Genomic DNA, 12,893 nt, shown 5'->3' with positions numbered 1-12,893 from the left:
CTCTCTCCAGCTTAGTCCCCCATCTGAAAAGAACACTTCCTGTTTCTTTGTAGATGGGACGCTTCTGGGGGCAGGGATTTGTAGATTCCAAGATCAGAAGGACCATTGTGATAATCTAGTCTGATCTCCTGTATAGCACCGGCCAGAGCACGTCCCCACAATAATTCCTAGTGCAGAGGTTTTAGAAAAACATCCCGTCTTAATGTACAAATTGTGGGTAATAGAGAATCCACTCCAAGCCTTGGTAAATTGTTCCAATGGGTAATTATTCTCACCATTTCAAATGTACATCTCATTTCCAGTCTGAATTTGTCTAGCTTCAGCTTCCAGCCATTGAGTCATGTTATACTTTTCTTGGCTAGATTGAAGAGGCCATTATGAAATATTTGCTCCCCATGTCGATACTTATGACTAATAGACTGTAATTGTCGCCCCTTAACCTTCTCTTTGTTACACTCAAATAGCTCAATCTATTTAGTTTATCACTATAAGGCAGGTTTTCTAATCCTTTAATCATTCTCATGAAACTTTCTCCAATTTATCAACATCCTTCTTGAATTGTGGGCACCAGAACTGGAGACAGTATTCCAGAAGCAGATGCACCAGTGCCAAATACAGATGTGAAATACCTTCTTTGCTGCTATTCGAGGTTCCTATGTTTTTGCATCCCAGGATCACATTGGCTCGTTTGGCCACAGCGCCACACAGAGAGCTCACATTCAGCTGATTATCCACCACAACCCCCAAATCTTTTTCAATCACAGTTTTTCAAGATAAAGTCACCCATCCTGAAAGTATGGCCTACATTGTTTGCTTAGGTCCAGTTTACCGAGTGATCCAGATGGCTCTGCGTCAGTGATCAGTCCTCTTCATTATTTACCACTCCCCCAAATTTTGTGTCCTATCCAAACTATATTGGTGGTGATTTAATGTTTTCTTCCAGGTTATTGATAAAAATGTTAAATAGCGTCTGGCCAAGAAACAATCACTGATGGACCCCACAGGAAACACACCCACTCGAAGATGATTCCTCATTTACAGTAACATTTTGAGACCTATCAGTTAGCCAGTTTTTAATCCATTTAATGTGTGCCGTGTTAATTTTATATAATTCTAGTTTTTTAATCAAAATGTTATGCAGTACCAAGTCAAATGCCTTACAGAAGTCTAAGTATGTTACATCAATACCTTTATCCACCAAACTTGTAATCTTATTAAAAAAAAATTGAGCTAGTTTGACAGGATCTATTTTCCATAAACCCATGTTGATTGGCATTAATTACATTATCCTCCTATAATTCTTTATTCATCAAATCCCATATCAGTGCTCCATTATCTTGCCTGGGATTGATGTCAGGGTGACATTTCTATGATTATCTGGGTCATTCCGTTTACTCTTTTTAAAAATTGGCATGACATTCTTTCATTAGTCTTCTGGAACTTCCCCTGTGCTGCAATTTTTTTTGAAAATCAACATTAACAGTCCAGCAAGCTCCTTAGCCCGCTCTTTTAAAACTCTTCAATGCAAGTTATCTGGACCAGCTGATTTAAAAATATCTAACTTTAACATCCTCCTGAGATACTAGTGGAATGGAAAGAGTGTTATCATATGATGAGTGTCATTCCCCCGCCCCCAAAATACAAAACAGAAATATTTATTTAACACTTCTGCCTTTTCTGCATTATTATTGATAATTCTAACATTTTCACCTAGTAGTGGACCAATACTGGTGCATTGTTAAGATTCTTTTAGTTCCTAATATATTTTAAAAACTTCTCCTTATTGTCCTTAACTGTGCTGACTACAGATTTCTTCTTGTGTCCCTTTGCTTCCCTTATCAATTTTCTACAATTCCTAACTTTTTATTTATATTCATTATTATCAACTTCCCCTTTCTTCTGTTTGCTTGTGTACTTTTTTAATTTTTGTATAGCTGCCTTCACTTCCCCTCTAAACCGGGTTGTTTTTTTATCTAGTATGGCCTTCTTCCTCAACTGTGGGTTTATGGCTTTTGGGGCATCTGGTAAGGTGTTCTTAAATGCTTCCCAATTATTCACATTTTTCTGATTAAATTCTTCCTCCCAGCTGATTTGGCTCATAATTGTTTTCAGCTTTGTGAAATTGGCCCTGTTAAAGCACCAGAAATATATATTACTGGTCTTAATTACTTATTACTATGCTTTCACATAATAAATGGGATCATGTCACTATTACTTGTACCTAAGTACCATTAATTTTTAGTTCTGTAATTATTTGTGCTGTATCTGTTAAAACAAGATCCCCCATGTTGGCTGCAACACTTATTTGAGTTAGGAAATTGTCATCCATAATGTCTCTTCAGAGACTGTTGTTAGGGCATGCTCTAAACCCTCACAGAGGGACACTGTCTCCTGTAGCCTCTGAGCTCCAGTTCTCATATTGTGTCTACACACACAATGACATCACCGCCTTGCTCTGCTAAAGCACTTTTCATCAGTAGATATCAAAGCATTTTACAGAGGAGGTCAAGTTGCCCCAGTCTAATTTAGTAACCAGGTGCACATTTGAACATGGATACTCTACAGCCATTTAAATCTGGCTTGCAACATCACTCAAATGGGCATGTAGACCAGCCATTGCATTCGTTTGACTTTCCCGCAAGCCTTTATGAAGTGCTGTCAGATCTTTGCTACCATCCTGCTGCTGGGGCAAGGTAGCCGCTGTAGGAGCAGCTAACAATGGAAAGCAAGAGTGTTCAGTCCATATTTGGCATCGAGTGGAAGCCGTGCCTAAGCCCCAGGTGAGGAGGTGGCTAATGGCTTTGATGTTTACTTGCACTGTTTTTTAGAACCTCAAAACCAGCTGAGGCTTTTCCTTGTGTGTGTCACAGCCTGAAACTTGCAGCTCTGAACCCCTTCTATCTGGGAGCACCATAGGACTTACCAGACTGCTTCAAAGTCCTGAGTCTTCCCAGCTGGTGGTCTAGTGATTAGCGCACTCAGGAGATCTGGGTTGAATGCCTGCTCTGAAAGCCTTCCTCTGGGACTTTGGACAAGTCTCTGCATCTCAATCCCCACTCTGTTAAGTAGGGGTAATATCTGTATTACCGACGTACTTGGGAGCCTGAGGCGTGGCCCAGCACAGAACAAAAAGCCAGTCCGTCTCCCAAGGAGTCTAAACAAAGGGATGTTGTGAGGGTGAATACGTTAGATTGTGTGGTACATTGGCATCGGGCTATAGACTCTCTCCAGGTACGTCTAGCAGCTGTTTCATGGTAGAGGAGGGATGCAAGGAACCCTTCAGGGATTTCATATCTCGAGGACTATTCCCTCTAAGCTGTGGGCATGTGCGTGTGCACACAGATCCGAAACACCGCGCACACAACAATTTGCACAAAAAAAATTTTTGCGCATACAGCCTGTCAAAAATTAGAGGGAATGTTGATCTCAAGGTGTGAGTGAATCAAACCCAACTCCTGCCTTCCCTCCCCCTGATATCCTCGGGGAAGGCGCAGAGGTAAAGGCCACGCCCCTCTTCCACAGATTTCACCCCCCCACACACAAATGCTTCTCAGCACAGGGGAGAATGAATGGGGAGTGGAACGAGTGACCCTAGCAGAGATCTATGGGCTGCCTTTCAACTTCCCCCAGTGTTGCAGCCTTAGGATAGTTTACACAGTGGTGTGGTCACTAGTGACCGGACTTATAGATTCATAGATATTAAGGTCAGAAGGGACTATTATGATCATCTAGTCTGACCTCCTCCACAATGCAGGCCACAGAATCTCACCCACCCACTCCTGCGGAAAACTTCTCACCTATGTCTGAGCTATTGAAGTCCTCAAATCGTGGTTTAAAGACTTCAAGGAGCAGAGAATCCTCCAGCAAGTGACCCGTGCCCCATGCTACAGAGGAAGGTGAAAAACCTCCAGGGCCTCTTCCAATCTGCCCTGGAGGAAAATTCCTTCCCGACCCCAAATATGGCGATCAGCTGAAACCTGAGCATATGGGCAAGATTCGCCAGCCAGATACCCAGGGAAGAATTCTCTGTAGTAACTCAGATCCCACCCCATCTAATATCCCATCACAGGCCATTGGGCCTATTTACCATGAATATTTAAAGATCAATTAATTACCAAAATCATGTTATCCCATCATACCATCTCCTCCATAAACCTATCGAGTTTAATCTTAAAGCCAGATAGGTCTTTTGCCCCCACTGCTTCCCTTGGAAGGCTGTTCCAAAACTTCACTCCTCTGATGGTTAGAAACCTTCGTCTAATTTCAAGTCTAAACTTCCCAATGACCAGTTTATATCCATTTGTTCTTGCGTCCACATTGGTACTGAGCTTAAATAATTCCTCTCCCTCTCCGGTATTTATCCCTCTGATATATTTATAGAGAGCAATCGTATCTCCCCTCAACCTTCTTTTAGTTAGGCTAAACAAGCCAAGCTCCTTGAGTCTCCTTTCATAAGACAGGTTTTCCATTCCTCGGATCATCCTAGTAGCCCTTCTCTGGACCTGTTCCAGTTTGAATTCATCCTTCTTAAACATGGGAGACCAGAACTGCACACAGTATTCCAGGTGAGGTCTCGCCAGTGCCTTGTATAACGGAACTAAAACCTCCTTATCTCTACTGGAAATACCTCGCCTGACGCATCCCAAGACCACATTAGCTTTTTTCACGGCCACATCACATTGGCGGCTCATAGTCATCCTGTGGTCAATCAATACTCCAAGGTCCTTCTCCCCCTCCGTTACTTCTAATTGATGCTTCCCCAGCTTATAACTAAAATTCTTATTAGTTCTTAAATGCATGACCTTACACTTCTCACTATTATATTTCATCCTATTATTATTACTCCAGTTTATAAGGTCATCCAGATCTTCCTGTATGATATCCCGGTCTCTCTCTAAATTGGCAATACCTCCCAGCTTTGTATCATCCGCCAACTTTTTTAGCACACTCCCACTTCTTCAGAGGTACTGAGCATCTGCGACTCCCGCTGAATCTGAGAGTAGTTCTGGTCACTCAGCACCACTGGGCATCAAGCCTTGCCTAACCACGGGAGAAACTAGCAGGCTACACAACGGGCTCTGGTGGTTTTGGATGCTCTCCTAGCAAGAGCCTCCCTAGGGCAGGTTTTCAAGGTCTCGGCAGCCACAATCAAGCACCGGGTTTGCAAAAGGGCTTAGCTCCCATTTAGTAAGGGCCAGATTTCTTTTTTACAAAAGTGAGCAGCCCCCACCATGATGCTGATGGGCCGCTTTCAGAATGCCTCAGCACTCCCAAATGCACCCAGTGTGGCCAAGCTCTTTGGGAAAAACCTGGCTGTTGATTTCTGAACCCAGCTCCCCTTCTGGGCACGATCCAGCCCTTTCTCTGCAATGCGTCTCTTTATGCCAGGCTTTCCCTAAAGAGTGCGCCCTGGATGCCATACGGGGATCAAACCGGGGCCCTCCAAAGCTACGCACATGAGCTGCTACAGCTTGGGCTAAAGCACCCTAGTTGGGCCTGGAATAGGCTCACATCCTCTGTGAATCAAGTAGGGGGGGAAAGCAGTTCCACTAGCATTGAAGACTCCTAAATCCCCCACCTTGGGTGTAGAGCAGTGTCCAGCTGTGCAACGCATGTGCACAGCTGCTGCCGTCTGTTAAAAGCTTTTTCTTTTTTCCCTCCCGGTAATGTCATATATGGCAACCCTCTGCCTCTGTGACCTCATCTTTGGATGCTGTTCAATGTAAACCTGGCATCAGTGACTGGGCGGCAGTTTCTCCAAGCAGCCTTTAATTGCAGGACAGGACTTTCTTGCAGTGTCTGTCTCTCGCAGGGCCTAGCTGGGGTTGGGGGAAGCTTTCAGTTTTCAGGGAGACCTCATGGGCTGCTGGGATTCACACAGGCACGGGGGCTCCGTGGGGAGATGCGATCGTTTGCACGTCTCTCTGTTTAGACTAGCTCTTGTGGAGCAGAGCGACTGCCCTGAATTCCTCTTCCTTTTGGGACTCGCTTTAGCCTCTGGCGTGGCTCTGGGCATGCAGGCGAGGTGTGGTGTGCAACGCAGTAAGGGAGCAGGGGAGAAATTTGGTGCTAGCTAGGGCATATTTTGACATGTACCCGGGCTAGAGAATTACAAGTGTAATGAACTCTTCTGTAGGGGCAGCAGAGAGCTGGGAACCAGGACTCCTGGGTTCTATTTCCAGCTCTGGGGAGGGAAAAGGGAGCCTAAGACTCAGATCTCTGGGTTTCTGAGGCTGGGAGGGATGTGTGGCTCTTGTGGTTAGAGGTGGGCAGACTGGGAGCGAGGACTCCTGGGTACTTGTTCTGCTCTTGACTCACTGGGTAAATATCGGCAGGTTGCTGATCACCTCTCTGCTTGGCGAACTGGATGTAATTAGCACTGATCTTCCAGGCAGTGGATGAGGCTCTAATGAACGTTGGCTGGACCTTTTATGATCCTCGGGGCTAGCATTCCACACGCGGTTGGCACAGCCCCAGACCCTGCTCCGCTCTGTTACGCCCTCGCTCTAGCCAGCTCTGCCGCTCCTTCAATGCAGTCAAAGTGGAGAAAAGGGCTCACATCCCAGCCTGCGCCTCGGGCTTTGCCAACAGTAACAACAAAGCTGCTGTTTGTTGTTTGTATTGCAGCAGCAGCAGCCACAGGTGCCTGGCCGGGGCGCCATTGTGCTTGGCGCTGTACATAGTGATAGGCAGCCCCTACCCCAGAGAGCTTACGGTCTGAACAGAGAAGATGCTCACAGGCAGAGAGTTTTGCTGAAAGCCTTGCCGTGCATCAGTGACTCTGCACTGGCAATAGAACGTGGGTTCGGGGTCTGTTACAGGTGTGGGTGGGCGAGTTTCTGTGGCCTGTGATGTGCAGATCACACAGATGATCATGATGGTCTCTTCTGGCCTTAAAGTCTCTGAGTCTCCTGACTTCTTGGCCAGAGCCCCTATCTGCTAGACCCAGAGGACTAATGGGCAGGTTATCCCAGGAATCTCACTAGGTTCCTTGGAGCTTGGTACCAATTTTTTTTTTTTTTAGTCGAGTTTTACTTGTCAGTTGCTCTGCCCAGGTCAGGATGACTGGTGGGGCTGCTCCAGGGAGCAGCTGCAAAGAAATAGTCCCATACTGGTGCTACAGGCTGGAAATGGGTGACTCTAGTAGATATCGAGAGAGGATTCTTTCAGACTCACTAGGGCAGGGGTGGGCGAACTTTTTGGCCCGAGGACCACTTCGGGGTGCGAAACTGTATGGAGAGCTGGGTAGGGAAGGTTGTGCCTCCCCAAAGAACCTGGCCCCCGACCCCCATCTGTCCCCTCCCCCTTCCCACCTCCCTCAGAATCCCTGACCCATCCAATGCTCCTTGTCCCCTGACCACCTGCTCCTGAGACCCCGGCCCCTAACCACCCCCCAGGACCCCAGCCCCTATCCAACCCCCCGACTCCCTGTCCCCTGACTGCCCCCCCCAAACCTCTGCCCCATCCAACCCACCCCCCCCGTCTCCTGACTCCCCCCCAGGACCTCTTGCCTCTTACCCAACCCACCACGACGACGCGCTGCCTGGCAGGAGCGGTGGGCCAGAGCACTGGCGGTGCATCGCGCTGAGGCTGCAGGGCTGGGGACGAGGGCTAGCCTCCCTGGCCGGGAGCTCAGGGGCAGGGCAGGACGGTCCCGCGGGCCATAGTTTGCCCACCTCTGCACGACGGTGTAAGCTGGGCTATTTGGTTTCGCTAGACCAGCAGGGATTGAACCTGTGACCTGTAGTTCCAAAGGCAAGTGCGTTAGCCAAGGCTGAGCACGCTCCAGCTCTAGACCAGTCACCACTAGCTAGATCACATCTCAGGGGGCTGGGTGTGGGCTAAACGTAGGGCAGAAGACAACAAGTGCCACTCAGAGCCAAAACTCAGCCCTGCTTCTCCTGCCTTTGAAGTTTATTTCCCCGCTCCCACCCCTGTGCCCTCGGGAAAGTCACTTAGAGCCAAACTTTCAGAAGAGGCCACTGATTTTTTTGGACCCCGCAATAGACGTGGGGTGCCCCACACCAGGCCTCTGAGCCTCATGTCCAGTGGTGCTGAGCACCTGCCACTCCCCTCGACGCTGACTGGAGTCACTAGTGCTCAGCACTTGAGAATCAGGCCCGAGGGGTCACAAGCCGGGCTCCCCAAAATCCAAACGTCTGACATCAGTGGTTGCTTTTGGGGGTGGGGGGGGAGTTGGGCCCTGTCCTTCCCATACCTCAGTTTCCCAATCTGTAAACCAGGGCTCACAGCTGCCTTCCCTTGACTGTCAGTGTTTGAAAACTGCTTGGACTGTTTGTTAATCAAAGACAAATGTTGTTTTCCTGAGTGCCAGCAGCTGCCTTTCCTCGCTGGGAGCTCCTGCTTTCTCCCTGGATGTGCTGCACCCTGCCCTGCCGGCGATCTTTCTCTCTCTCTCACCCTGCTGCACTCACAAGCAGGGTCCCTCCTCTCTCCTGTGCAACGGCACATTTCCCTTAAAAAGGCAGCGGGGAATTTCTCCGCATCTGGTTGGATCTCATGCCGGCTCCTTGAAGGCCCTGGGGCTTCATGATGAGCTTGCCAAGAGCTCCTCAAGCAGCTGGAGTACTCGGCGCTCTGCAAGGCAAAGGGGAGGAAGGAGATCAGGAGAGAGGTGTCACAACCGTAACCTCGGCTGGGCTTGGCAGGCCACACGCCTGCATAGACAGGGAGGTACTGGCGCCTCTCCTGGCTTGCAGGTCCCCTTTGATGACCAGCTGCAGCAGGGAGCTGGCTGCTCTCGAGGGCTTCCTTTGTGCCACATGCGGGGGGGGCGTGGGGGGGGGGAAGCAGGGCTGGGGAGCAGGGCTGGGGAGGTGTCTGTTGTGACAGTGTCACAGTGTTCCTTCCAGTTTTACGAGTCTATGCCTTGCTCCTGCTCAGGGGGTTTTCTTCGTTCATGTGCGCCCAGGGTCTGATCCTGCCAGATGCTGAGTGCCCTAGATGCCAGCGAGGAGAAGAGGCTGTGTAGCTCACTGGTGAGCCTGTGTTACTGATCCCTTAGAGGATAGGTGTTATTAGACCCCTGTGCAATGCAGCCTTGGTTGCCTAGCGTGTGCTTCTGGCTCGGGAGGTCCCCAATTCAATCCCCGCTGTGGCAGCCCCTAGATTCCCAGGATCTTTAGGGGGCACCCGACACCTTGTGGGTAGGAGCCTTTAGTGCTCAGGAAAGGTGTCACATTGTCAGCACTGAAAGAAAAGGAGGACTTGTGGCACCTTAGAGACTAACAAATTTATTTGAGCATAAGCTTTCGTGAGCTACAGCTCACTTCATCGGATGCATTCAGTGGAAAATACAGTGGGGAGATTTTATATACACAGAGAACATGAAACAATGGGTGTTACCATACACACTGTAACAAGAGTGATCAGGTAAGTCTGATTTGTGTCCATTTATTCTTTTACATAGAGATATAAATGGACATAAATCAGACGTCAAGAATTATAACATTAAAAAACCAGTCAGAGAATACTTCAATTTCTTTGGTCACTCGATTACAGACCTAAAAGTGGCAATTCTTCAACAGAAAACCTTCAAAAACAGACTCCAACGAGAGACTGCTGAATTGGAATTAATTTGCAAACTGGACACAATTAACTTAGGCTTGAATAAAGACTGGGAGTGGATATGTCATTACACAAAGTAAAACTATTTCCCCTTGTTTATTTCTCTCTCCCCTCCCCCCACTGCTCCTCACACGTTCTTGTCAACTGCTGGAAATGGCCCACCTTGATTATCACGACAAAAGGTTATTTCCGCCCTCCCCCCCCCCGCCTCTGCTGGTAATAGCCCACCTTACCTGATCACTCTTGTTCCCATTGTTTCATGTTCTCTGTGTATATAGATGAGCTATTACCAGCAGGAGAGTGAGTTTGTGTGTGTATGGGGGTGGGGGGGATGTGAGAAAACCTTGATCTATGCAGGAAATAGCCCGACTTGATTATGTAAAGAGTTGTCACTTTGGATGGGCTAGCACCAGCAGGAGAGTGAATTTGTGTGGGGGGGTGGAGGGTGAGAAAACCTGGATTTGTGCTGGAAATGGCCCACCTGTTGATCACTTTAGATAAGCTATTACCAGCAGGACAGTGGGGTGGGAGGAGGTATTGTTTCATGATTTCTGTGTGTATATAAAGTCTGCTGCAGTTTCCACGGTAAACATCTGATGAAGTGAGCTGTAGCTCACGAAAGCTCATGCTCAAATAAATTGGTTAGTCTCTAAGGTGCCACAAGTCCTCCTTTTCTTTCTGTGTATATAAAATCTCCCCACTGTATTTTCTACTGCATGCATCCGATGAAGTGAGCTGTAGCTCACAAAAGCTTATGCTCAGATAAATTGGTTAGTCTCTAAGGTGCCACAAGTCCTCCTTTTCTTTTTGCGGATACAGACTAACACGGCTGCTACTCTGAAACTTGTCAGCACTAGAGACTCAGTTTCTTATCCATCCCCATAACAGGGCTCTGTTCACATACCTCCTTCCACCTTGGAGGGATCCATTCTGGGGAGGACCGGGGAGTTCAGGCTGTGGTATTTCTCCTGAGACTGGCAGCAGAAGGGGGCATCTCCTAGGCTGTGAGCTCTTGGGGGCAGGGCTGGTTCTGTGGTTGTACCGCGCCTAGAACTCTGGTGGCCTGGTCCATGACCAGGGCACCTCGGTGCTACCAACATATACATTATAGCTCTGCTCGTGTTTGGTGGTGGGTCACTTGTCTGCCATGATCTGGATTGAGACTCTTCCCCTCCCCCTGTTGCAAAAAAACCCCACCCTTTGTTTCACACAGGACACTGAACACCCAGTGGTTTGGATGGAGTTCAAGCACTAACCTAGAAATGACAAGCTCTGGGGCCAATCCCCTGAGCCAGCTGCTCCCTGAGCCTGGCTTTTTTTATGTCCTATTAATAACCTAGCTCTTGTATAACCCCCATTTTACGTGTGGGGAAACTGAGGCACAAAGAGATGCTGTGACTTGCCTAGGTCACTGAGTAGACCAGGAATAGAATCCAGGTCTCCTGATTGCCAAGCCAAAACGTTATCCACTAGGCAATACTGCCTCCCCTTTCACTTTCATGAATAGCGTAGACTCTAGCTGCCAGCTTATTAAGTACTTCACAAAGGCAGTATGTTCCCCTACGTTGCCCGTCGGTCGGAGTGCTGTGTTATTTATTACACCAGCTGCCCTGCGTTCCAATTAGTTTCAGATCCTCTGAACTAGCGTCACTGGGCATATGCAGCAGCTCCTGTGATTTAAAAGCAAGCTCTCTTTGTGTGGAAATATTTTGACTGTGGCAATTAACTTGAATCCTCTTCTGGCAGAGAATAATTAGTGTCAATGTTTACATGACCACCATCAACACTTCCTGGACACAGAGCTATTTATAATAGAAAATAACATTTTCCTTCCACGGGTGCCTTTCTTCCAAGGATCTCAAAGCACTGTCTCGTCTACATTCAACCAAGTAAGCGGCTTCCCCTAGAACTCCTTCTGACCTGCCAGATCTCTGAGCAGCTCCAAAGAATCCAAAATGTTTTCTTTCCCATTCCATCTCATCTGCCACCAAAACCGTTCCACTGCTGGCCGGCCCAAGCCAGGGCCATGTTTGGTCCCAGGCCAATGAGGGCTTTAAATCTGATCTCTTTCAGAACGACAGGGATTAAAAATGGGAACTTCATAGGATTGGAAAGGGAGATTCCCAGCTCTCCAGTGGGTGATCCAATGCTTGCAGCTAGGCCTAGAAGCTGGTGTGATGTCAGATCTACTAGTGGGGTCATTTGCATCCAGGACAAAACTATTCAAAGTCATTTGCAAGATGGCTCCATCCCCTGTTCTTCCCCTCAAGATGCACCCCCTTGCTTCCCAGGTAATGGGGGGGATCGATTAAGCACATTCACTGATTTGCCAGTCAGCACTCCTTACTGGGGGTCTCTGTGAGCACCCTCCCTCCTGTTTGCTGCAAGCTGCAGTCATCCCTAGTGGATAGAGCAATGGGCTGGGCCTCAGGAGACCTGGGTTCTGTTCCCGGCTTGGCTGCTGACCGTGGACAAGTCACTTCACTGCCCTGTGCCTCAGTTTTCCCTATCTGTAAGATGGAGGTAATGATACTGAGCCCCTTTATAAAGTGCTTTGATGAAGAGGACGATGTAAGAGCCAGGTCTTGTTAAGCCAAGATGTTGGCTCTTTTGCGGCCACAGACTAAAACATAGCGCAGGTAAGATGGGAATCACCCTGGGCATTTAAGTCTTTGGGTTCCAGGAGGAGACGACACACTGGTTGTTGTGGTCCTCATTCGCTTGTGGCTGGACAGCTGATTCTTCCCTCACTTGAGCTGGTTTTGCAGCCGTGGAACGCCCCTGGCATCCCCCGGTATAAGTGAGTTTGGAATCAGGCCGATGGTGTTTGCTCTGGCAAATTCCCATTGACGTCAATAGGATTTTGCCTGGGAAACACTCAGTTTAAAAGGATCTCACAGCTTGGGCCTGTGCAAACAAGAAACACATCTTCAATGACACCAGCTACAACCAAATGCCAAGGCTTTATCAGTCCAGCTGCTCCAGCAGATGCTAATGATCAGCAGCCGGGCTCATGGAGAAATGACTCCTGTGGCATCGGCGAAGTGAACTCTATTTAAGGGAGATTCATGCTGTCATCTGAGGAATCCAGCATTAGCCGTTGCCTGAAGGAGGACATCAGATACGATGGACTAGCAGTCCGTTAGGAAGTGAAGATGGTGACAGAAGGGTGGCGTGGACACTTTGTGGAAGCTCCTGATGCTCACCTAACCATCACTGGAGCTTCATGCAGTGTAGCTTGTGGCCGTGTCGGTCCCAGGATATTAGCGAGACAAGGTGGGGGAGGTCATCCCTTTTCTTGGACC

Source organism: Lepidochelys kempii, chromosome 26, assembly GCF_965140265.1.
Source record: "Lepidochelys kempii isolate rLepKem1 chromosome 26, rLepKem1.hap2, whole genome shotgun sequence".
NCBI lineage: Eukaryota > Metazoa > Chordata > Testudines > Cheloniidae > Lepidochelys > Lepidochelys kempii.
The sequence above is the reverse complement of the archived record's forward strand: the minus strand, read 5'-3'. Positions refer to the sequence as shown.